This window comes from Bidens hawaiensis, unplaced genomic scaffold (genome assembly GCF_021521415.1).
Source record: "Bidens hawaiensis isolate Kalapana, Puna unplaced genomic scaffold, B.hawaiensis_p1.1 tig00001236_1, whole genome shotgun sequence".
NCBI classification, from domain to species: domain Eukaryota; kingdom Viridiplantae; phylum Streptophyta; class Magnoliopsida; order Asterales; family Asteraceae; genus Bidens; species Bidens hawaiensis.
In genome coordinates, this window is record NW_027491070.1 from 3,180,309 (window position 1) to 3,206,494 (window position 26,186).

Below are 26,186 nucleotides of genomic sequence, written 5' to 3' on the forward strand. Positions count from 1 at the left end.
GATGCAAGGTATCAACTGTTGAATGTAAATTGAATTTTGAAACTCATGAGTTACAAGATTTGAGATATGTTTTATCTTACACTAAACCAATATAGTGGATGAATGTTTCAAATTATTTTGTAACCATATATTTAACATATGAATATATAAATTTGTAAAGCGAACTTGTTTTTTAAGACCATTGTGGAACAAGAGACAGAAGGCATCACATGGAGAAAGTCAGTAATTTTGTTTTGGTTTTCTCTGTCTATGAACAAGACAAGAAAACATGTTTCACTTTTACATGCTTTCATATAATTTTTTTACTTTATTAACCTGAATAAGGTGTTTATTTCAGAAGAATTATGGTCAAAATTTTATGCTCTCCATCATCTTTTGAGTGAATGAAAAATAGATAACTTTATTCGTTAATCATTCCCACCCTCCAAATTATTCTTCTCATTCTGTATTTCTGTTAATAAACTTTTAATTACTATATTAACTCAAAATCAAACACTATTAACGAATATTCTCATTCGTTAATGAGCAGTGTTTACATTGAAATAAAAGGCAAATTATTGTTCACATATGTGTAGCTAAAACATCGTATACAGATAACAAGCCAATTTAGGTTAGTAGAGCTCGATAAGCGAGTTTCGGATTATTAAGCACACTTATTTTTTTCACTCTATCTTCAGCTCTGACTCATTTAAGTTCGACTCAATTAAAACTTCCAATAAACTTTTGACTAAACTTGATTTATTATTAGCTAAAATGTTTTTTAAGTGAGTAAATGTTACTCAAATATCCACTACTTTTGGCCTAGTGGTACGGGGCTTGCGTTCTCCTATGAATACCTAAGTTTAATCCCCCACTTATGACAGTTTGAGTGGATATTAATAGTGAAATATTTGAGATAGGCATTGCGTGGTTGTTAGTTCGAATCCCGAACTCACCCGGGTTTTAGTCCCACCATGTCTTACGTCACAAAGTTCAGCTTTTGTGGCGACACAACCACTGTCAAGTGGAAGCTGACGGTGTGTTTTCCCGGGGTACTGCCCAAGCCAAACTCTGAAGCCAGCATAAGCCTGGTTAAGACAACACAGTCTGACCAGAGTAGGAATACAGGACCCTCCAAATTAAAAAATGCAGTGACTTAACATACAAGAAAATCATTGTTCTAAACAAATGTTACTCAAATAATATAAAACCACCCCAACTGATCACATAAAATGACAAGTTTATTTATTGTGAGACTCAATTTTCATTAATCACAACGAAGGAGAAGTCACTAGTACAAAAATAAAGAGCAAATATCACGGTTTTCATTCAAATATAACGTTTAACAGACCGCCTTAAAAGCCATCGTTATATTTGATATACACCGCGTTATTTGAACATATGCACCGCCTTATTTGAACTAACTGGAACCGCCTTATTTAACCTAAATACACTATGTATCCACTGCCTTATTTGAACAAACAAAACCACCTTATTTAACCTAAATATACTAAAACCAAAACCGCCTTATTTCAACCAAATATCAATTCATTTTCATATTTAATTCATATATTATTTATCTAATTTACAATTCACCATTTGTTCCATACCGATTAATTCAAAATCATATAAACAGAAAGATATTTATATAAAATAGCCAAACATCCATACATAGTCTAAAGCATTCACTTAAACTTACAAATATATCCAAACACTCACTATAACTCAAATATAAACAACTATTTAAAAACTTCCTTTAGACTTCAAGCAACCTCCTTTATCCACCACAATAACCATAAGCTACAATCTCTTTGCCACTGATCAATACACAAAAAAGAGTCTATTAGCTACCATTAAAGATTAAAATAAAACAAGATCCACCTATAGAATCAAAGAAGAATTTAAATGCATAAGTTAATACAAAGCCCTTTGGGGCTCCTAGCTGATATTGCATGTGATCTATGTTGTCACAAACTCTTTAGCGTGTAGGCATTGGGGTTAGATGGATGGATGACTAATCAAAGTGGACAAACGGGTCAAAGTGACTTAACCATTCGTGTAATTAACTCTAAAAAATGAAGAAAATGAAAAATATAATATGTACAAAAGAGATAGCATACTAATATACTTACCTTCGTTCATCCTCCACATCCTCACAATAACCAAGTAATAACATAAACACCTTTAAAGTACGCTCTACAATTTCGTTAATTTCATCTCAACGAACCATTCTTTTATTATTTACCAGCTACAACATAAATATAGATAAAAGTTAGATTACATTTTAATATACATTGCAATTAAACATAAATAAATAAGAGTTAATAAAATATGTTTACTGTATGTTCTTTGTTACTAACGACAAAATTATACATAGCCATCATAATACAATAACCAGACTCCCATCTGTTAGGTTGTGAGACAACACTAAATACTTGATTGAATTAACCGTTTGTTAACTAAGCATAACCATAAACAATCTGGAAAGAACAAAAGAGAACTTACATTAACCATATCCAATGCAATTTTCTGGTTTTGTGGCCTTTTTGAATAATTCCGTAATCTGAATGATCCTGTGTACCTTTAAATAAATCATACTATTAAAAGTTGTCAGAGTTAAAATTTTGATTAGCATAAATATATACAACATGTATGTAAATACTTACGGGTTTGTTAGTAAATAATGAATATACAAACAGAGATTAATATATGCAACAGAGAACATAGGTAGCAATTGAAGTTGCAATTATGCAAATACACATGTATTAAAAAACTGAGGCATTTACATGAAATTTAATGATTGAACAACTAACAAGGAACCACATAGTTATTCTAATATATATATATATATAAAGCTTCAAAACATTACCTTTTCATGAAACTTGGAGTAAAAAGCTTCAAACTGAAGATAACCCAAGTTAGAGTTCGTCGTTTAGGTTCTTCGAATGGAGTAAAAAAGCTTCAAATTGATTAATTAATAAATGCATCGTTTAGGGTTTGGATCGAAGAAGCTACTGGACGCTAGCTTTACTTTGGGAGTTTGAATAGGGTTTGGTGGGGTAGATATAGCGCCTAACTAGTAAAAGTTTGGAAATTTTTGGGATATTGAGCGGGCTTTGCACGATGTTTTGTTTTTTCAATAGTTGGGATATAAATTTTAATATATTGAATTTTAAAAGTGAACAGTGGATATGAATTCCGAATGGCCAGATGGATTATATAATCAAAATCATGGGATAGTTAATATTTTCAAGTTCTTACAATAATTTATATACACTTATAAAAAGAAGTTAACAAATAAAAAGAAAACGGTACATCAAGTATATGACTGTCACCGGTCCTAATTTTCACACAATTTGTTTTCATTGAACCTCTGCTAAAAAACTTAACGATGTTAGGTGTTTTTACCAAATTTCAAATTGATGTTTTAGGGCTTTCGAGAATAAGGATACGAATCATTGATGTAAAAATGTAAAACTTACATCGAAACAGTGTTTCAAACAACTTGATTTTTGTTGAATAAAAGTTTACACACCGGAATTGAAGCATCCTTTAGTCATTCGGGCCATCGTTTTGAGGTAAGTTAAACATCAATCGACTCGTATTCTAATTCCGAACGAAATCCCTAAAACATAAATTTGAAATTTGGAAAATCTTAACGCCGTTAAGTTTTTTTTAAAGAGGTGTAATGAAAACAAGCAGTATGAAAGTTGGGAGCGGTGACAACTATTTTCTAAGTTGGGATTATTATCGGCCAATTGTAATTAGTTGGGATTCTTAGAATTCAATTTTCCAAAAAATTAAGACCAACATAAATATATTATTTTGTTTTATATAAATTCTAGTTTTTATCCTCCGTGGGGGTTGCTTTATATTATTTGTTTTCAATATTTATTTATTTTTTGAACTTTTTATTTTTTTATTGTATGAAAGTCAATAATATACTTATGGTTTTATAATAAATTGTTTCATAAATAAATGAGATGTTATAACCTGGTTTAAAAGTTATATGTGTTTGATAAGACCCAAGACCTGTTTATTTTTTTTTACTATACACTTGGTTTTTTAATTATAAATAATATATATCTTTTTATAAAAATAAATCATATATTAATTTTTAGTAAATTCCTACTTTATAGGATTTTTATATCAAATATTTGGTAATATTAGTTTTTAATTTATTGAGATGTTATAACTCGTTTAAGAAAATATCTGGTTTGATGAGACTCATACCAATGAATTCGGGTCAAATGCATGAGAAGCCACCATTTAAAAATCAAGTAAATCTGGTGACTCCAAAAAAAGGAGTAGCGACCACATCGCAACACGTAGGATTTTTATGGTTTCGTTTATAACTAACGAATTTTTACATTGATTTTCATAAAATAATTAATCTAAACCAGCAAATAGTTACTAAAAAAGAACATAACAAACTATAAAGAAAAAAATAATAAAATATAGAAGAATATATATATATATGTGTGTGTGATTGATTTCTTTTGAGAACCGCTTTGAGTTTTAAGAACTCGAAAGAACTCAACGTAACAAATTTTATTTTTGATTTTTTCTACACATGTGTAATACGTAAATACAAGTAATGTACAAAAAATTACCGTAATTTTTAACACACTGAATCGACTTTTTACACATGTGTAACTAAAGTTTAAACTTGTGTAATCAACAAAAATATTTATTCTCTCTCTTGATTCATTTTTTAATCAAATTTAATCTCAGTCACATATTATAACTCAGTTAATTAAATGTGTGGTCTAAAATTGAGTTTTTAAATTTCTTACAAATTATCAACTTCTCAAATATCTCTCCCCTATATATATGTATATATATTTAATATGAGAGGGGTGAAAAATTGTCGTAAGGATCACTCAAACGGTGAAAAATTGAAGTAGTAGCCCAATTATTACTATTCGTATCACTCTCATCATCTCCAACTTCCAGCCGTGACGGGGAACTCTCTGGCATCTCAAACGGTGTCCCATTCGCTTCACCATGTATCGGATTCGATATATAAACCGGTGAGCATCCGTTTTGGGTTCCATTGGTGGCAACTTCTTGTTTTTCTATGTCAGTTAAGGGGTCTGAATGGGTTGGAGAGTTGTTTATGGTGGTGGTGTTGGTGGGAGTAGTGAGGTGGCGGCCGCGGCGGTGGCGGTTGAGTGGAGAGCAGTACAGTTCAGCTAAGAGAAGTAGAATTAAGCCTAATACCATGGCTAGAATGAGGACTAGAAGTATAGTTAACCATATTATAATATATGATGTTCCCTTCATGTTTTTTGCTTTTGTTTTGTTTGGTTTATGTGTGTGACTAGAAAGAATGTGGTACTAGTGGTTGTTGCTACAATGTCACTAACTAATAAATGGTAGAATCAGTGTGTGTAATGTGTATGACATGTTTTGTTTTTGGCGGGAAAAGAAGGTGCGTTGTGAATGGGCGGGTGGTGGGTGGGAAGCATACAAATTTCCAAGTGAGACAAGATTATTATGTGTTGCGGATAGAGGTGGCAAATGAGTTGGGTTGGGTCGAATGAGTCATGGGTCAAAACGAGTATAAGTCAGAATGAGTTTGGGTCAAAACGGCTCAATTAAAAAAAGGGTTGTTTTGGTTTGGGTCGAAATAGGTTAGGGTCGAACAGGGTTTTGAGTTTTTTTTTGTGTGAACGAGAATAACGGCATAACATTTTAGTTTTTTTAGATTTTTCGTTTTTATTAATAATTTAAGTTATGATTTTTTTTATTATTTTTTTAGAGGTTTTCTATTAAGATCAGAAACTTTCAAAACAATATTCAAAAATAATAATAAAAAATTATAACTCAAAATATAAATCATAAACAAAAAAGGTAAAAACACTAAAATGTTTACTAAGTTGTCGTCGTTCCGTAAAAAAAACTACCAAGAATCGAACCGAAACCGATAGAATCGACGAAAATGAAACAAAAAAGCCAAAACCGGACAACATCAATTGAAATCGAAAAAATCAATCAAAACGAATCTAAAAGAATTCAAACCGAACAAAAACAAAACTGAAAAAACGAACAAAAACGAGTCCAGAATCGACCAAAAAGAAACAAAAGCAACCAAAACCCAACACGTCACAGGTGAAAACTCGTGTTGGCTTGAAACCTGAACTGAACCCGTTCCAATCTGAAACCCGTTTCGTGCTGAAATCTGTCTTGTACGAAAACCCGTTCCGATCCGAAACTTGTCACATTTCCTTAGAACACTAACCCACATCGACCCATTTCTTTGAACTTGTCGACCCATTTTAACCCGAAAATAAAAGGATGGAATTTCAAATGACTTATTTTGACCCATTTAGTTAAAACCTTTGACCCAAACCAACTCATTTAACTTTTAAAACAACTCAAATTAACTTATTTGATAGGGTTTGGGTCAAGATTGCCACCCTTAGTTGTGGAGCATTGTTGTAGTGTTATGACATCTCTCGAAAATCAAGATGGTGCGGTGTTAACTAACTCATAAATTATATATAGTTGAGTATAGTTTCAACTAAATAAGTTTATAATCATTTTGGTTTGTATACACACATCACGTATTAATTGAATTAAAAAGGTTAATTATCATTAATTGAATTTGATTGTAGTCCAACCACCTTGAGCTCATTGGCTCGTTTTCAGTAGCACGCCAAGAGGTTGAAGATGGGGTTGACGCTTGTTAAAAGGGGATGAAATTGTTTTATATCGCAAAAGAACGTGTTGTGGCAATCTCACCACAACACAGTCTAATAAGATTATAAAAAATTTGAAATAATATAGTTGGATTGGTGGAACTGTAAATGTTTCTATTTTAAGTTTATAGTTGGATTGGTGGAACTGTAAATGTTTCTCAAGAACAAACGTTTGTTTAGATTAGACGTGCACAAAAAAACCGGTTCCGGAACCTAACTGGTGGAACCGAACCGGAACCGGTTCCAGTTCCAACCCGGTTGGAACAATACCCGGTTTGGGTATTTTTGTACCCGAAAATCGTACCCGGTTCTCCTATTTGTATGTCAGTACCAGTTCCAACCCGGTTCCTACCCGGTTCTTAATTGGAACCGGTTCGGTTCGTACCCGGAAAAACCGGTTTCGACGGGTTTTTTTTGAAGGGTCAAACAAAATTCAAACTAGCCGTTGGAACCGGTTCCAACGGTAATATAGCCGTTGGAACCTGTTTTTTAGACACCAATTAGCCGTTCCAACGGTAATATAGCCGTTGGAACCGGTTTTTGAGACAATAGATCCGTTGGAACCGGTTCCAACGGTAATGTCGAGTTGGACCCTGCTTTAAGAAACTTCGAGCAATATTTGCAACGTGCCAACTCATGTGAGTTGGTCATGAGACACAAATCGTTATGAACCCAAACATCGGGGCATCTTGTTGTTTCGATCACCATAACAACGTCATCATTGGTTGTCATTTGTTGTCGGTTTAAGGTTAATTGTGGTTTGGAGTGTGTTTTATAGTTTTGGAAGTGGTTTAACAAGTAAACAAACAAACCTTGCTATTTATAGTAAGAAAATAACTTATTTATAGTTAAAAAACCGGTTCCAACGGTCAAAAACGGCTATATAGCCGTTGGAACCGGTTCCTAACGGCTCTGATATTTAAATTTCAAAAAAAACCGGTGGAACCGGTTTTTACGTAAAAACCGGTTCCGGTTCATACCCTACCCGGTTCTTAAAAGTTCGCATATCTGGGCATCGGTTCGGGTCGGGAACCGAACCGGTTCTTGATTGGAACCGGTGCCATTTTACAACCCGGTGTGAAAAAACCGGTTCGGGTTTTCCATTTGAACCCGATTTGTGCACCTCTAGTTTAGATTTAAACGATGTAACGCAATTACGACACAATCACAATCTAGTTTTTTGGGTCGCAGAATTTGGTGAGGGACTTTTTAACATGTCAAGATTGAGTTCCATCCATTATTAACAAGAATTCATGAATACAACGGTCTTAACATCCATTCGATCTTGTGGAGACTCGGAAGAGCATTGCACTCCAATTTTCACCAGCAAAATCAAACTATTTTCATCAACATTCTCATTTAGAAGCAATGGATCCGAAACACAGAACCATCAGCTAAGGCATTCATATGCTAGGAATGCAAGGTTAGACACTCGTCAAGCATTGGATCAACCGGTTCCTTCCCTGTCATCGTCTCTAACAATAGGATTCCAAAATACATGTTTTAACATTAAATTTTCTCACTTTTAATCTTATTGGAAATGAATAAATTCTGTTTAAAAATTCCTACTAAAAAAATTAACAAAATTTATAAATTAACTAATAATCAAATATTTACATATAAAAAGATATATGTAAATATATTATTATTTAAATAAGATTTTTTTAACAAAATCAATTCTTATCCAAGAATAGAAAAAGTGAGAAGATGTAAAACTAAAAAATCTATTTAAATAATATGCTTTTAAATATTTTTTTTACTTTAAATTTAAAAAAACATATCATCAATATCACATCCAATATTCTATTCAAGACCACATTCTAAAAGATATTCATACAAGAAATCATCAAGATAAAAATCAAAAGTAACCAAGAGCTCATCAGACAATAGTGAAAGTTTATAATCACGTAACATTGTCATTCGAACCATGAAAATAAATTAGCATCATTTGAATCTCTTGGTTATAATAATAACAAAAAAAAAAGTTACAAAAGAAATCAAACCAAAAACTCATCAGATAGGAGCGAAAGATTATAAAATAATTAATAATCACATAATTAATATTGTCATTTGAACTATGCAAACAATCATCAATTGAGTTTCCCAGCTCTAACAAAAAAAAATTATAAAAATATTAAATGAGTCTAAGCTGACCCAAGCTTTGGTAGTACCTTAAACAAGCGAAAGCTCAGCTCAGGATCAAACATAATAAAAAAAATGGGTATAAATAATCAATGGCAATTTGTTTAAAAAACAATATCAATAATAAAATAATAATGGTTGGCCTCATAGAGAATATTAGATTTAACAACACAGTGTGATTCAGACATATGCTTGTCATTTATTTTATATTAAATCAAGATCGAAAACAAAAACAAAAACAAAAACAAAAAACACTGAATTGTAAAATTAAAACAAAATAGCAAATACCTTCACATTCTGTTTGATTGTGAATAAGATTATATGATGAAGATAAAACTTTGGGTTGTGATTTGTGGAGATTGTGGGTTGGTATTTATAGACGGCCGCTAGGGTTTTATCAAGCTATGAATATGATTGTGAAAATTGGGCCGTTAAGAGAAGAAAATTGGGTTTTCTTTTGTTTATTTATATACCAGAGAATTGCGGTTTTCGTTATTATGTTTACGGTTTTAATATGATAGTTATAAATTTAATTTTTTTGTCCAATAGTTTTATTTTCACTTGTAATTAAACTTGATCTAACTAATCTTGTTAACTCTGGTAGTTAAATTCATCAGTAGGGATGGCAATGAAACCCGAACCCGATGGGAAAACCCGAAACCCGACATAAATGGGACAGGTAATACCCGACCCATTAGGATTTGGGACGGGTTTGAGATTTCTAATATACCCGATTACCCGTCCCGATTACCCGATAACATAAACTCATTTACCCGATTATATATCCAGATATATCTTATTATATTATATATATACTATATTCCAAATATATTATTTGTCAAAACTTGTTTATGTTAATTATTATAAACATTTTATCTTTATGGTAACCATCTTTGTAATCGATTAGTAATATTTTGTCAAAACTCGGAAGAAACTTAACGGGTTTTGATCTGGGTATACCCGGCGAGAATTTTATCAAAACCCAATAAGAAACCCGAAACCCGACGGGTAATTACCCGATTAAAACCCGATGGGTTTGGGACGGGTTTGGGACGGACTTTCATAACCGGGTATGAGTTTGGAAATACCTAAATGCGACCCATTGGCATCCTATTCATCAGCGTGTCCCTTGCATGAGGGGCAATTTTGTTCTTTTTCTACCCAAATAAAGCCAGACCTAATTCCCAAATCCCATTTTAATCTTCGTTGTTCTTTCCTTTTCCTTCCACAAACTCTACATGAACAAACGAGAATTAGGATTCATCTCTGGTGGCTTCGATCATGACACATTTGATAGATAAAGGGGCCAAATGATTACACAAGCTGACGGGTTCAATGAACATAGTTAACGGGGCTAGTTGGATCTGGTTTAAATTGCAAATGAAAACAAAACTATTGGATGACAACCATATATTAGAAATGGTTGGATTAAAACCGCAAATTTGATCAAACCAAAACGAAAACAACAGTTCTCTCTCTCTCTCTCTCTATATATATATATATTGACTTTATAATGTTTTCAGTTTTACAACAAAACATTTAATACTTCAAATGATGTAACATACTTCAATTTATTACATGTAGCATGTAAGAGTTCTCTATTATATGATACAACTTTAAGCGTAACGAAATTAAACGTCACTTTGACACATGCTCACTCTGGGCATGAGCGGTGAGCCTGGAACCTGACCACGAGAGGCGGACGAAGTTTTGCCCCTTTACAAAAATGCATATACATAATCAAGGGAAGGCGATTGCACTCTAGGGAACGGTCTTAAATTAAAAGATGTCCTTTATGACCCAGATTTTAAGTGTAACCTTATATCAGTTGGACAACTGACTGAAAATCTGCAATGCTCCTTTTCCTCGGTTTTGTATTATGCAGATGCTTGACACGAGGAGTTTGATTGGTGCGAGTATACAAAAAGGTGGTAAAATGGGGAGAGAATATCTTCTTTTCAATCAAATAAAACATATGATTATGTACGCAAATGCATATGATGGTTTTACATCTACGTATCTAAACTCTTTTCATAATTTTATTTAATATTAACTAGACTTTTACCCACAGGCGTATTTAGTGTTTTTGTTGACTGGAAGTTAAACTTATACAAAACGGATGCTAGATGTTGATGTACACAAAGCAAAGTAAGTACTATCGATGAGTAGTACTCTTTTGTGAAACAACACCAATTTCACAATTAATAAATTTTAATGAATAATATGTCACACGTTGATTTTTATAACATTGTACAATTCTTTTCGTACCCAATAAGCTAGCTACACATATGATTGTTCAAACTTGTGCAAATACCCTCTTGACACATAATATTTTCGTGTTACATCTTATGTGTCATCTTATATAACATGTTACGTGTCGAACTTTCCCTTAAATAACGAAAAAAGAACAAAAGATGCGCACTTTATACACAAAACACGACAGTCACAACTCATGGGTGTCAACAAGATAACAACTAACAACATGGGTATATGTTGATCTTATTATGGAAAACAACAAAACATGCCACCATACATATTTTCCCACACCTATGTAATGGACCCTTGAATACTTCTAAAATCATCAACTAGAACTTTCATGTTTGTTAAATGACATTGAAGTTTATGGCCTATATTATCTCATCAACATTCACAAGTTCACACCCATTTTTCAAAATTCAATATTTTGATGAGTTAGTATGAGTTTAAAGAATTTTGATTTTTAAGGGTGAAATTAAGAATGTTGGAAGGTAAAGCATATGTGAAGGATACATATATGCCATTGAAGATGCAAGTTCATGCAATGGATTCGGCTTCTCAAGCTCTTGATCTTTATGATGTCGTTGAGTGTACCGCCATTGCGGCATGCATCAAGAAGGTAGCTTTTTGCTTAAAGTTTTACTTTTTTTTGGCTTAATCTGGACCAATGTCATAAAAGTATGCTTACATAATCGCTACAAGGTATGGCACTGAGGTGACTCTCTATAACTCCGCCTAGTTACTAATTATCGATCAAAGGTGGTTAACAGAGCCGGCTCAAAGAAAGCGAAAAAAAAATTGGGCCGAAGACGAATTTTTTTTTGGGCCTTAAGTAAAAGGAGTATTTTGTTGGGTTTAAACAATTTAATTTTTATATGAGCTTACTTTGTTATAATTTGGGTTGTGTAATTTTTTCTTTATAAAAATAGGATTAAACATACCTCAAATGAGACTCAAACCCGTAACCTTTGGGTTATAAGTAATATTCATTTGCCACTAGACCAAGCTAGTAGTTATGTAATGTAATTTAAACACTAAATATACATATTGTTTTAAAAGAAATACATATAATTTTTAAAAAATGGGCCTAGAGGGGTGTCGGACATGTGGCCATTGACCACCCAGCCCCACCTTATGGTCGGTCCTGGTGGTTAACCTCACTCAGAATTGATATAGTCGGTTAAGTTTTTGATCCTTGTTTTAGTAAAGATAAGGTAGATTTTTTTTAGCTAACATGGGTGGATGCGACGGGTTTTGAGCTAACAAGGAGCGTATACGATGGGTTTTGAGCTAACATGGTGGGGAGGTGACGGGTTATGAGCTAATATGGAGGGGAGACGACGAGTTAAGAAACATATCGTCTCGATTTCCTAACGTAAAGCTGAAGACGAGTTAATAAAGGGACAAAAAAGGAATTTGAATTTTGAAGGGACATATTTGGAATCTCTCTTTTAAAACGAGACATTTTGGGAATTTTCCCTTTAATTTTCTTCATTTATTATATATATATATATATATATATATATATATATATATATATATATATATATATATATTTTATTATGATTGTAATATCCAATCTTGAATGTTACATGCTTTGTGACATATTGGATTCATATCCATGATTATCATAATGTGTCAATTCCACCATTAGATTAGACCGGCTAATGATAAGATGTTTGGTTGGGATTGTGCTTAATTAGTGTCCAAGATTAGATCCACTAAATCAATGCAAATTATTTATATGTAACAAGATGAGCATTCTTATCAAATATCAAGTTAACAAAAATAAAACAAATCATCCTAAAGAAGAAATGATTGCTTACGTTCTATTTTTACAACCAAATTAACTATATTGTGTTTCTTGTTTTCCTAAACTGATTATGAGCAATGTTTAAAAAACGGGTATTTTACTTGTGTTGGATTGGGTTAAAAAATTATACAACCGCTTGAACCGGGTTATGAATTCATTTTGTTTTAAGTTTTAAATGGAATTTTGCGTATTATTCAGGAATGAATCAAGCTGGACTGGCGGAATGTATCTTTCGAGCGGTTAATTCTTGTCACCCTTATCTTCATCGTGTGGTTTACGAAAGGTAATTGGCATTTGACGTTTAATTATTATTATTATTATTCATTTCGTGGGTCGCGTGAATTTCACATCTTCTTTGTCTTTCTTGATTTGATATATGAATCGTGATTTTAAGTCAAAACTTGTGTTTCAGTATCATATTGACTGGTGGAAGCACATTATTTCCCGGTTTTGCCAAAAGATTGTGAGTTTCACTTTTGTGTTTAAATCTTTATTCTTATATCCACTAGGGATCAAATTTGAGTTGATTGCAGAGAAAGCGATTTGCGACCGCTTGTTCCAGATGTGTACAAAGTGAAAATAACAACTCAAGAAGAGTGAGTAATAATCATTTTCAGCAATTTTTGCTTTGAATTATTTTCCCGCTTTTAGTATCTTATAATTGGGAAATATATATCCTGTATTCGCAGCCCTATATTAGGTCTTTGGCGAAGGGGTCGTTATTGCCATCTAGCCCTGATTTTGATGGCGATGCGTGTCACGAAAGCCGAGTATGAAGTGCATGGATCAGCCCGTTGTCGTAGGCGATTCTTTCATTAACCCACATTCGAAAGGTACTTTTTTTTTGTTTTGGTTTCTTGTGGTGAAACAGCAGGAGTAGGTAGATGAAGATTGTTAGTGTGCCTGTAACAAAAATGCTACCTTGTGCTGAAAAACCAGATCTGTAGATAAAAACAAGCATTTTTATTGACTATTGTTATTCAAGATTTTTTTTTGATAGTTTGATCCAAGTAAGGTGGTGTTTGGTTTATAATTCGTATGATTTAGAAATTAGGCAAATTGGATTCCAATAATCCGATCTATATTCGTCTTATAATCAATGCCGACAATCTGACTCGGTGCACATCCAAACCGGTTTCTCTAACTGGTTAGTAAGTGGTCCCTCTCTAGCCGGTTTCTACCAGGAAAAAACCGGAAGTTAGTACCGGGTTATACATTTGGCCTAGAAACCGGAACCGCTTAACTGAAACCGGTTTTAGGTTTTTTTAAATATATTTTTCTAAATCCGGGTTTTCTTCAGTTATTTATCAGTTAACCATACCGGTTAGGGTTTTTCTGCTTGAAAACCGGTTGGTACCCGACCTGATTAACTGGTCTAGTCGGTTAGTTGACCATTGACCACTAACCGGTTATTAAATTAACCGGTTTTCGGTTAACTGGTTTATGCATACCTAAATCTGACTAATAACACTTTTATCTTTCACCTGCGGTATCAACGTCAAAACCTACCAAACACAATTGAAGATACTAAGGCTATCCAACATCTCAAATTGAGCCCATAAAGTGGGCCCAAATGAGTACAAAACACAAAGCTGGTGAAATTTTCTTCGAGAGGCACCACAGTACTACCACCACGTGCAAATATCTTATCTCAGTACATGATGATATTTTTGTTTTGATGGATTTTTCCTTTACAAGAAATAAAATAAAATCTCTATGTAATATATTTGATAGTCACTAAAATTCTCACAACAATGATGATGAGCGAAATGGAAAAACGAACTCGCAAAATCAAGCATAAATCAAATGTAAATTGAGTGTAAAATCTATGATAGATTGAATTATATAAATTCAATTTTATTTTACTTTTTCTTAGACCATGCGTAGTCAAAACTACGCACTCGGGCATTTTACGTCATGTGGCGCTTAGTCAGTTTTTGGGCATTTTGCAAAATGTGGGTGTGGTGAGAAAAAGACTCCAAAACGCCCCCTCTCTCTCCTCCCACTCTCACAAAATCCTCAGAATTTGTGCTTTCTTAGCGTTTTATAGGAAACGCCTCCCCAAAACACCTAGAAGGCGGTGTTCCCCGGCGTTTTCACCCCTCAAAACGCCACAAATTGGCCGATGGTCTTAACAAAATACTCAGTCCTGACTCTTGATTAGATGCTATATAGATTATAGAGCTCCTTTTATTGGAATGTAGGCATCAAAAAAGTTTTATTTTATGAATTAAAAAATAGCCTTTTATTTGAAAGTGAAGAAACGCATGCATTTTCAATGTTTAGACGTAGACTAGGACCCCTAAAATCGTAGAGCGGTGGAGCATCAACCGTTGTGTTTTATTTTAAATGAAGTGTTATTTGTTCTTATCTTAAACATATATGAACAAAATCTCTATAAATTCTCTCAAACTAACATATAACTTTATTTTAAATTAAGATTTTTTATGTATTTGACCTGAATTAAAATGTATTGATATACCAAACTCAGATAGTACTTAAACGAGTAATAGCATCTTATTAAAATTAAAAATTAGTTGATATCAAAATCCTATATAATAGGGATATACTAAAAATTAGTATCCGATTTTTTTCTTAAATTTATTTTTTATAATCAAGAAACAATTTAATGGTAAAAGAATATGCGGGTCATGCATCTCATCAAACCCGTATAGCTTTTAAACCGGGTTATAGCATCTCATTTATTTGTGAAACTCTTTTATCATCAAATCTTAAGTATATTATTAACAATCTTATAATAAATAAATTAAAATCTGAAAAATATATAAATATTAGAAACGAATACTATAATTAACTTTTTTAAAATAAATAAATTAAAAATCCTAAAAATATATAAATATTAGAAACGAGCAATTTAAAGCAACCCTATAATACGAGAGATAAAAACTAATTATTATTTATATTTTTATGTTTCACAACCACCTTATCTTTTAGAATTAGACCATGCGTGACGGTTAATGTCCCTTAAGGGGTATTTTCCACAACCACATCATCATCGCCTTCTTTTTAGTTAAAAACATGTATAATAAATAATGTGCATTTAATCATTACACTTTAAGATACATATGTGGTTTATTGTAAAAACGTACATACCCTTATAACACTCCACAACTATAATTTACAGGAATGCGTATGTTAGATAAACGTTTTATCATGTATAACCCTCCGTTAGTTATGTTTGATAATCTTCTATAATAGTCAACCGTTATTTATATTCAAACAAAGAAAAATCTACTCCCGTTGTTTAAGTAGGCAAGTAGCCCATATTTCGTCTCAAAAAAGTTCAACCGGGCATTAAAGCTAGTCTAAACGATGTTAAATAAAAAATAATAATAAGAAAAAAATAGTAAATTTATTATATTGGGAATCATATATCATGGTAACTTACTGAAGAAACACTAAATGACCCCGGCAGATTACGGATAATCTTAGGGTTAAGTAGATGTTTCCCACGAGGGTTAGGTCCGGCAAATATGGTTATTCTTCTTGACCTGCAAAACAGACACCGTGAGCTCGTCACTGAGAAGGGGGGGGGGGGTTCCTCCTTATGACCACCCTCCGTCGTGAGAATCAGACTAGATTGCTCTGAATATAAGTGTATATTAAGAGAAATAGCTAGAGAGAGGATAAGATGATGATACCGTTCCAAGATGTTGGAGTATTTATAGCCGAAGGTAGGTTTCCAAGCAGGTACGGCCAGCTGTATAATACTCCTTTTCCACCAACTATATGCTACGTACGTGCTACGATGGGAGTTGGTGGGTAGGCAGCGGCTGATAGTGACATTTTGTACTGGAGCGTGCTCCTCCTCGTACTATTGTCGGTGAGCTGTCACCCTGTGATTGGTTCATGGGCTGCTTTGGTTAGATCTTGTCTATTTTGTCCATACCTTGGCAGGTATAGTATAAAAGTTCTTCCAGAAGCGTACGGACTGGCTCTTTTGGGCGGGAATATTCCCGCCTTGCTCATTCCTTCCTCAGGTGACATTGCTGAAGTATAAGAGTTAGTGCCTTATGCGTGTAGCCTTACTGTTAGTGCGGGTAGCCTTCCTTCTTGGCTTGTACCCACAGCTGCGGGAACAGGTAGGGTACTGTACCAAGGGAGGCTTTCCTGCATGAACAGCTGGCTTACTGCGTGTAAGGTCTTCATCTCTCTGAGCATGGTGGGTCCTGCGGAACCAGCCGGTCCTTGCGCAGACGTACCTCTTCAAGGTGTGTCTTGCGGGTCCAACTGGGCTTTGCTGGGACCTACCTCTTCAAGTCCCCCAGTCCATTGTTCTTCTCATGAATTGTTAATGAGGTGAACTTTTGGACTTTAAGCAAGGGGTTTTAAAGAGGGGTTTTTGTTTTTTAAGGTTTTTCGTGGGGATTCTTCCCGCAGTTTTCCTAATGTCACTTGCAGAAATTCCCGACTTTTCTGCCTGATCTTTGGTCATGATGCGGGTAGATGTTTAATCTCTTCGCAAGTCGGGAGCGTTGAGTTTCACTTGTATAGATTCTTCACGAGGTTTTGGTAGTTTTGGACATAGTGATCAGTTCTGTTAAACCACCACTTCCACCTTGAAGTTTCAAACAATCTAGTTCTCAACGTTCCCGCCATGCGGAGGTGTTATTTCTCTTTCCGCAAGCATGGCCCATAAGATCCTTCTTGGTTTCAATTCCCTGCAAGTGCTAAGTATGTGAAGGGTTTCGCCTTGACACTGTACCCGCACTTGTCTTACGGTATCTTGCTTTCCAAGGTAAGGGGGTATATTCCCTCTTATTTTTGAATCTTTTTGAAATTCGAAGAGTTGGTGAAAGGATAAGGACAGTCCAAACTGTTGAAGTGACGTTGGCGTCTCCTGACGGTTTCTTCTGACGGCTTCAGGACGTGCAGGAAGTTATGACGACGTGACAGTATATGGTCATTCCAGACGCTTTTTCAGGCGCGTGGGCGCGAGTTTTACGGCACGCGTCCTTTTGACAGCTGTTGCCAGCTTGCTTTTTCCACGTGTCGCCGTTTCATTGTACCTGCGCTTTCTCTCTCTTCCGCATTAAATTCATCGCATTCATTGCTTGAGTATATAAAGGGGGGAGAGGGTGCATCTCAATTCATACCTTCACTTCACTCTTCTTCTTCTAAGCGATTTCCGGCGAATACTCTAACTTTTCCGTCGAGCATTCCCCTGAAATCGTTCTCTTTCATACCTAAAAGATGTCTTCTACTCATGATCTCGAGGTTACTGTCGAGGAGTCCGATGCATACCTCGAGAACCCGACGTCCACGTCTGATAAGGACGATAAGAGTACTGCTGGCGAGTGCCAGTGTACTCTTTCTGTCGATTTGTATCACTATATCGTCAAGAAGTTCATGCTCGAGCCTCACGAGCCTGAGTTTCCAGAGCCCCACCAGACAGTGTATGATGCCCCTAAGGTCAAGATAGGGGTTTATGCCTCATTCTTCATATATGGGAATCTCAGATTCCCATTAACGAAGTTTGTATACCGTGTTTTGGAGAAACACGATGTACACTTGACGAAGGTGCACCCGATGGCAATCGCCAAGGTTCGCCATTTTGAATGGGTGTGCCATATTCTGGGCATCGAGCCCCGCGTCGACCGCTTGATGACCTTCTACTCCTGGAGGTGCATCCAGGGTTGGTATACCCTGGTTACTCGGATCAAAGGGTTGAAGATCTGCGCTACCGAGCGCAGTCTTCGGTCTTGGAAGCGGGAGTTTTTCTACATCTCCGCTCGCGTCGTCCCCATCACGATGACGTTCAAGAACGGGAGGGCGCTCCCTAACCTTCACGCCTCCAATTACCAGGAGATGGAATGGTTCGCCAAGATCTCCCAGATCCAGACTCCGGTTTACCGCTTCGCGGAGTCTGGGATGGTGATGCTCGGCATGAGCCGCTTGTGGAAGGATGCCGGGTCTGGGACGCCGCAAATACCCATCGTCCTCGAATACGGTTTGAGCTCTATTCCTTACGGTATGCTCCATTTTTTCTGTTATTTTAGGGTTTTTCTACTAACACCTGTCTTTTCTTATTTCAGAGGGGAACGACTTGCAATCGCTCCTGTATCCGCGGGAGACTGGTGGTCCCGCGCGGTTGGGTAGTCGTGATCTTGACGAGAACGAGTTGCCAATCTTGGAGCAAACTGCGGATAGGTTCGTCGAAATCCATCCGGCAGGTCATGAGATCCTAAGCGCCACTCGGCCAGGTAATAAGTTCTTCAATCCTCGTCCCCTTCATGCTCAAACTTCTGCTGGAATTCCTCTGATTTTGTCATCTTCTGATGAGGAATCCGCAGATGGGCCCTTCTTTGCGAGGAAGAAGAAGGCTGCTGGTGGGAAGGACAAGGCGAATGTTACCTCTGTCGTCGACCTGGGGAATTAGTTTGATTCCGAGACCGAAAGTGAGGAGGCGGCGGGGGACGTTGGTGGTGGCGAGACCATTGCTTCGGAGGCTGAGACGGCTGTCACCTCCGAGCAACCAACCGTTGCGATGATGACTGGCGTGAAGAGGCCAGTTCCATCGGGTTCGTCTCCGCCCGTCAGAACTTTCAAGATAAAGAAAACCCGTAAGTATACTTTTTGTTTACCTTTTCCACATTTCTTTCCGACATTGTTTTTAATATTTTGTTGTCTTCAAGCAGGAGTGGATGCATCCGTATTCCAGAGCGGTGCGGGAGGAAGCAGTTCCGGACCCACGACGATAGGTTTGGTCAACCTATCCGAGGCGATGACCCAGGCGGCTGCGCCTGCATCCTGTGCTGGTTCAGTTGCTCATACCGTTGAGTCAACTGTTCCAGTTGTGACGTCATCTCCGCCGGCCGTCAGTGCCATTTTTACTGCGTCCTTCACTGAGCCGTCGGTGATCTTTTCTGCAAGCTCCGCAGCAGCGACCACGGTTGTGAGTTCATCTCCAATGAGTTCACCTCCGATGGTCTCTACCACGGTGGCTTCTACCATGCCTCCTCCGGCGCCAGCGATTACCTCGTCGATGGCCGGTTCTTCAGGTATGTTCGGGGTTGGGACTTCTAGCCAATCTTTGCCTCCTTCCCATCTCCTTGACCTCTTGGATGGATATCCTTTAGGTTCGGGTGATGGGTTCGGCGGTTACTGACCTGTTATAGATCCTACAGGTGCGTGGGGTTATTTTGGCCTTTTATCCCTTTTATCATTTTTTCCTAACTGTTTTTTGTTTTTGCAGTTTCGGATTCTAATGAGGTGTACGCTCCACGGTGGAATATCCGCCGGGGAACGACCCTCCGAACGGCTGCGGACTGCGTCGAGTGGGCGTGTCATGCCTCCCCAAGCGGTGCGTTGGGGGAGGCAATGGCCAGCTACCAGGAGGGTAGGCTGTCCAATGAGCTCCGAATCCTCCTTGCCCGGATGAAGCCGCGCGTCGAGCTACTCTGTCGTGAAAACGACAAGTTAAAGACGGCGCGTAGCCTGGAAGTGTGACATCTGCCCCGATCCGACCCGACCCAGGTACCCGTTTCTCTGACCCGATCTCTCTTTTATTATTTAATATTTATACTTATATTTTACTTTTAATAATAATATATATTTTCCTTCCCGCCTCTTTCTCTCTCTTTCTTTCCGCCGTCCCGTCCCTCTTCCTTCTCTCTTTCCGCCTTGTTTCCCTCCTCTTTGCTTGTCCTTTGGTTCTTCCCGCCTAAGGATGTCTGCAGCTCCACGCGCCAGACTCCTTACATGGAAGCCTGCGTGAAGACATCTTGTTCCTGCGATGCGTGAAGAGAACTCTTCTCGCAGCGCGCTAAGAATGCATGTTCTTCCCGCAATGCGCTAAGAATGTATGTTCTTCCCGCGATGCGCTTAGAATTCTTGTTCTTCACGCAGCACGCTAAGGATTTGTGATTCTTCCCGCAGTGCGCTAAGGATTGTTGTGCCAGCCTTCGCGCTCGCGCACTCAGCCTTCCCGCGCTTAACCCTTGTATCTTCTGTTTATTCCAGCCTGTATGCTTTGTGTTGTCTTATCTTCTGTGCTGTTGACCTAACCTATCTAATGTCTGAATAGTTACTTTCGGCGCAGCATGCGTACCAACCCCCATTGGTTGGTAGAAAAAGTGACTGACATTATCTTTTGAGATCTGCTTTTGCCATGCTTGACCAGTACCTTTATCTGACCCGCCATGCCTGTTACTGTTTCCCTGACAGCTTTATCTTGCCCCTGCAGCTGCCATATCTTTTGATATCTTTTGCTTTTGGAATCTTTTGCTTTTTGAGATCTTTTTCCCTTTTCTAGGGATTATGTCTCCTAGGGTTTTTCTATAAATAATAATAATATTTCATAACACATCACACACAAAACACTTAATCTCTCCTGTTCTCTTGCTCCTTGCTCTCTCTGCCGTCTTCCTCTCTGCCTCCGTCTTCCTCCTTGTTCTTCCTGCTTTTCCGGTAATATATATTATAATTTACTTATTAATTATGCTAACTTATAATCAAGACTTAAAACAAATCATTAAAACAATAATCTTTAATTATAGGTTAACTTTGCTTGTTTAAGAGTTGATTCTTGCATATCTATCACCGCATCGTTTATCAAGTGAGTTATCTCGTATCTAATCCCTTTTTATTTTAAATGCTTTGGGATGTTCATGTGTTCATACAAAACTTGAGTCTTAAACTTGTTTATGAACTTTAGTCGCGCAGTATCCCATGTGTTGAGGACGTTTACTTGGCTGTTTATTTGTATGTGTGTATCATTAACCGCTTTGTTCGGCCTATTCCGCAGTTCCGTTGGTACCATTAGTTGAACACGGGAGACCTATCGTTTACGGTTTTCTTTGTTTACACTTGCACAGATGTTTTCTCGTTTTTATGCTCAATTGGGAGCATGGATTGAACTATGATCTATGAACTATCTTAGGCTTGATCACAATCTGATTACACCCTTGTTAAACTCTAGACATACACGTGTTGCGCGCAGATTTACTGTGATTATCTATGATTATCTATTAAACTTGATTTCTCACCAACACGCAAGTGTTTGACGTTTATTTTAACACATGTTCAGGTTTGCAGTAGCTGTTTTGGAGCTTGTGGACACGTAGGACGTTTTTACTTTTGGACCTAGAATTAAAATGTATCAAGACAAGTTAATGTTGTTTGAATGTTAAAATTTATAATATATTGATTTATGTTTGATTTATGTTCTTTATTTTCCCCGCTGCTCGTGCGCGATAAAATGTGTATTAATAAATATTGACACCAATAGTGTCGCGAGTAATGAAGCAATATGTGGCGCCCCGATGTATAATCCGCCTTTGGTCGGGGTGTTACAGATTGGTATCAGAGCTCGTTGACTTTAGGATAGGTGGTTAGACGTAACGGCCTAGAATACCTAAGAGTCCCTTCTCGCGCATGAGAGAAATCTCATGTTTGCGCACTTATTGTTAATTACTCGTTATTTATGAATATGCTCGCGCTTGCGCAGTATATGATTTTATTCCGCGATATTTCGATTTTTGTGAATTTCGATTTTTATTGATTTTACTTACATATTCGTTTGTTGGGATTGAAAATCCGAAAAGTCATGGTGATACATGAATAGTTGATTTTCAATTTCCATTTACGATTATGTTCTAAGGTTGGAGACTTGAAAAGTCATGGTGATACATGAATTGTCAACCTCCAATACTCATTTTCTTGTATGTTTTATATTGAGGATTGAAAAGTCATGGTGATACATGAATCGTCAATCTCCAATACTCGTTTGCTCGTATATTTTAAATTGGGAATTCGGAAAGTCATGGTGATACATGAATCGTCGATTCTTGATTCGAATTTGTTACCCTTATTAAGTCTGCATTTAAAGTCATTTATTTTACTTTAACTTTTGATAGTATCTAACTCTGCGAAACCAAGCTTTATAAGATTAAAACTTTGCGCTAAAACCAAGATATTAACTAAAATTAAAATTTTTATAGAATGCCTCCGCTATCTCGCCGATTTCAGAGAAGAGAAGCCTCGCGCATGCGTAGACAGCAACGTTCCCAGGAAATGGCCACCGCAATAGCCCAAGCCTTAAACCAAAACAATACCAACACCTCGAGTTATAACATTAAGTCCTTCAACGCGGGTAACCCTCCAAAGTTCACAGGTCTTGAAGGAGCCACCGTGATGCTCCAATGGCTCGAAAAGATTGAAAACACTTTCCTCCATACCCAATGCCCTCATGACAGACGAACCCTATATGCCTCCAGTGTCCTGGAATCCAGAGCGCTTACATGGTGGAATGGAGTAGCCCATGCGCGTGGCGCAGAAGCTGCTTCCAGCATACTCTGGGAGGAATTTAAGGAAATTCTTACGCGAGAATTCTGCCCTCCCAATGAAGTTAAGCGCCTGGAGGAAGAATTTTGGAATCTTAAGCAGTACAGCGGTGAAGCGCGCGAGTACGCGACGCGCTTCCACGAGCTAAGCTTACTGGTCCCTCACCTTGTTACCCCTTCCCGCCGAGCCATCGAGAAATTCCTTGGGGGTCTCCCCATGGAAATTCAAGATTCTGTATGGGCCAGAAACCCAGTAACCCTCTCTGACGCCATCGAATTGGCCGCTGTGCTCAGCGACAACCATGTCAGAGCAGGAACCCTGTTCCTGCGGGGAACTGAGAAGACCAAACCCAAGACTGTCCCTGAACCAACAGAAACCAAACCAGAACCCTCAAACCATAACCAGAAACGTAGGCGCAGACAAGCCTATGCGCTTACCAACCCGCCCATTGTCCAGCAACCAATTTATCAACCAGTTTACGCGCCTAACCCACTGTCAACCTACCCAGCACCTCCTGTAGTCCACAACTATGCCTTAACCAATCCAGCACTTCCTGCCCCGCCAACTAAGAAACCTTACACAGGAAACCAACCCTTTTGCCCAACCTGTAGACTTCATCACCCACCTCAAGTCCCGTGTCGACAATGTAACCGATGTGGCCGCATAGGTCACTCCGTTGAGTACTGTAGAACCCCTCCCTCCAATCCGATTGCGCCAACACCACCAGCCTACCCGCAGAACCCACAGCCAACTTACCAAAACCCACGACCCAGATCGTGCTTTAACTGCGGTGATCCAAGTCATTTCCGGAACGCGTGCCCAAGGCTACAAGTTCAGATTACTCAAGCGAATCCGGTGAACCAAATTTCGAACCAAGTGACGCGTGGCCGAGCTTTTAACATAACCGCGCACCAAGCGCAAGCGAATAACGACGTAGTTAATGGTACATTTTTGCTTAACGGATTTTATGCATCTATGCTTTTTGATACTGGCGCCGATAGAAGTTTTATCTCTCGCGCCTTTGAGCGGAAGCTTGCGCGACCGCGCGATAACTTAAAAGAAGATTTTTCAGTTGAATTGGCTAATGGCGAAACTGTTTTAATAAACTCGGTAATTAAAGATTGCACGCTTAACCTTAACGAAAACGATTTTCTGATCGACCTCATCCCTATGCCTCTTGGAAGCTTTGATGTTATCATTGGTATGGACTGGCTCTCGAAGAATCGCGCCGAAGTTATTTGCGCCAAGAAATTGATTCGCATACCTCGAGAAAATGGTGATCTTCATATTTACGGCGAAAAACCCTCCAGTGGTCTTAAACTTATGTCTTGCGCCGAAGCCCGAAGACTCATGCGGAAGAAGTGTATTGCATTTCTAGCCCATGTGGTTAAACCCGATGAAGAAAAGAAGCTTCGCGATATCCCTGTTGTGCGTGATTTCCCTGAAGTTTTTCCTGATGATCTTCCTGGTATCCCTCCCGCTCGTGAAGTCGAGTTTCGTGTTGATCTTGTCCCTGGTGCTTCCCCCGTGGCTAAATCTCCTTACCGTCTTGCACCCGCTGAGATGCAAGAATTGGCCAGCCAACTTCAAGAGTTGACTGCTAAAGGATTCATTCGCCCTAGCTCTTCGCCCTGGGGTGCTCCGGTGTTGTTCGTTAAAAAGAAAGATGGATCGTTTCGCATGTGTATTGATTACCGCGAGTTGAACAAACTCACCATTAAAAACCGGTATCCCTTACCGCGTATTGACGACCTCTTTGATCAACTCCAAGGTGCCTCTTGTTTCTCGAAGATTGATCTCCGCTCTGGCTATCATCAGTTGCGTATCCGCGATGAAGATGTTCCGAAGACTGCTTTTCGTACTCGTTATGGCCATTTTGAATTCTTGGTCATGTCCTTCGGTCTAACCAACGCACCCGCCGTTTTCATGGATCTTATGAATCGGGTGTGTAGGCCTTTCTTGGATAAATTCGTGATCGTGTTTATCGATGATGTTCTGGTGTATTCTAAGACCAAGGCCGAGCATGAGCAACATCTCCGATTGGTATTGCAAAAGCTTAGAGCCGAGCAACTCTATGCTAAGCTTTCCAAGTGTGAATTTTGGTCTGATGAAGTACAGTTTCTTGGTCATGTTGTAAACAAGATGGGTATTCATGTCGACCCATCCAAGATTGAAGCAATCAAGAACTGGATTACGCCATCCTCTCCTTCTGAGATCCGTTCCTTTCTGGGCTTAGCTGGTTATTACCGGCGTTTCATTTCAAACTTCTCAAAGATCGCTTTGCCTTTAACAGCTCTAACGCACAAAGGTAAACCGTATATTTGGGGCTCGAAGCAAGAAGAAGCCTTTCTGACGCTCAAGCGTTTGTTGTGTGAAGCTCCTGTTCTTGCGCTACCTGAGGGTAATGATGATTTTGTCGTGTATTGCGATGCATCCAACCAAGGTCTCGGTTGTGTTCTTATGCAACGAGGCAAGGTTATCGCTTACGCATCAAGGCAACTCAAGGTTCATGAAAAGAATTATACAACTCACGACCTCGAGCTTGGTGCAGTTGTTTTTGCCTTGAAGATCTGGAGACACTACCTTTATGGTACTAAGTGTATCCTCTACACTGACCATAAAAGCCTTCAGCATATCTTTGGTCAAAAGGAACTTAACATGAGGCAACGCCGATGGAACGAACTCATCAGCGATTACGATTGTGAGATCCGGTATCATCCTGGTAAGGCTAATGTGGTAGCCGATGCGCTCAGCCGAAAACCCTGCCACCTTAACTGTATCTTGCCGCGCACCCAGCTTCACTTCGCGCCGATTCAAAGCAACCTTGAATCGCGTATTCGTGACGCGCAGCGCGCATCCATCAGTAATGGTAACCTTCGCGCCGAGTTAGCGTGTGGCGCGGAAGCACTCTTTGTCCCTAATCTGAGTGGAATTCTCTGCTATCTCAATCGCATCTGGATCCCTTGTGATGAGAATCTTCGCGCTGA

General features: G+C 37.9%; 1 protein-coding gene and 1 pseudogene across 1 annotated transcript in view; one reads left to right on the top strand and one right to left on the bottom strand.

The window, feature by feature from the left end:
- Positions 1 to 8,688: 8,688 nt before the first annotated feature.
- Positions 8,689 to 8,786, bottom strand: LOC143569673 (small nucleolar RNA snR60/Z15/Z230/Z193/J17; annotated as a pseudogene).
- Positions 8,787 to 11,071: 2,285 nt separating this feature from the next.
- The window catches only part of LOC143567798 (dynein light chain 1, cytoplasmic-like), a 32,909-nt gene continuing 17,794 nt past the window's right edge, over positions 11,072 to 26,186 (top strand). The window contains exon 1 of the transcript XR_013141470.1: positions 11,072 to 11,700. The gene's annotated coding sequence lies outside the window, so the exon portion shown is untranslated. The remainder of the gene's footprint in view (positions 11,701 to 26,186) is intronic.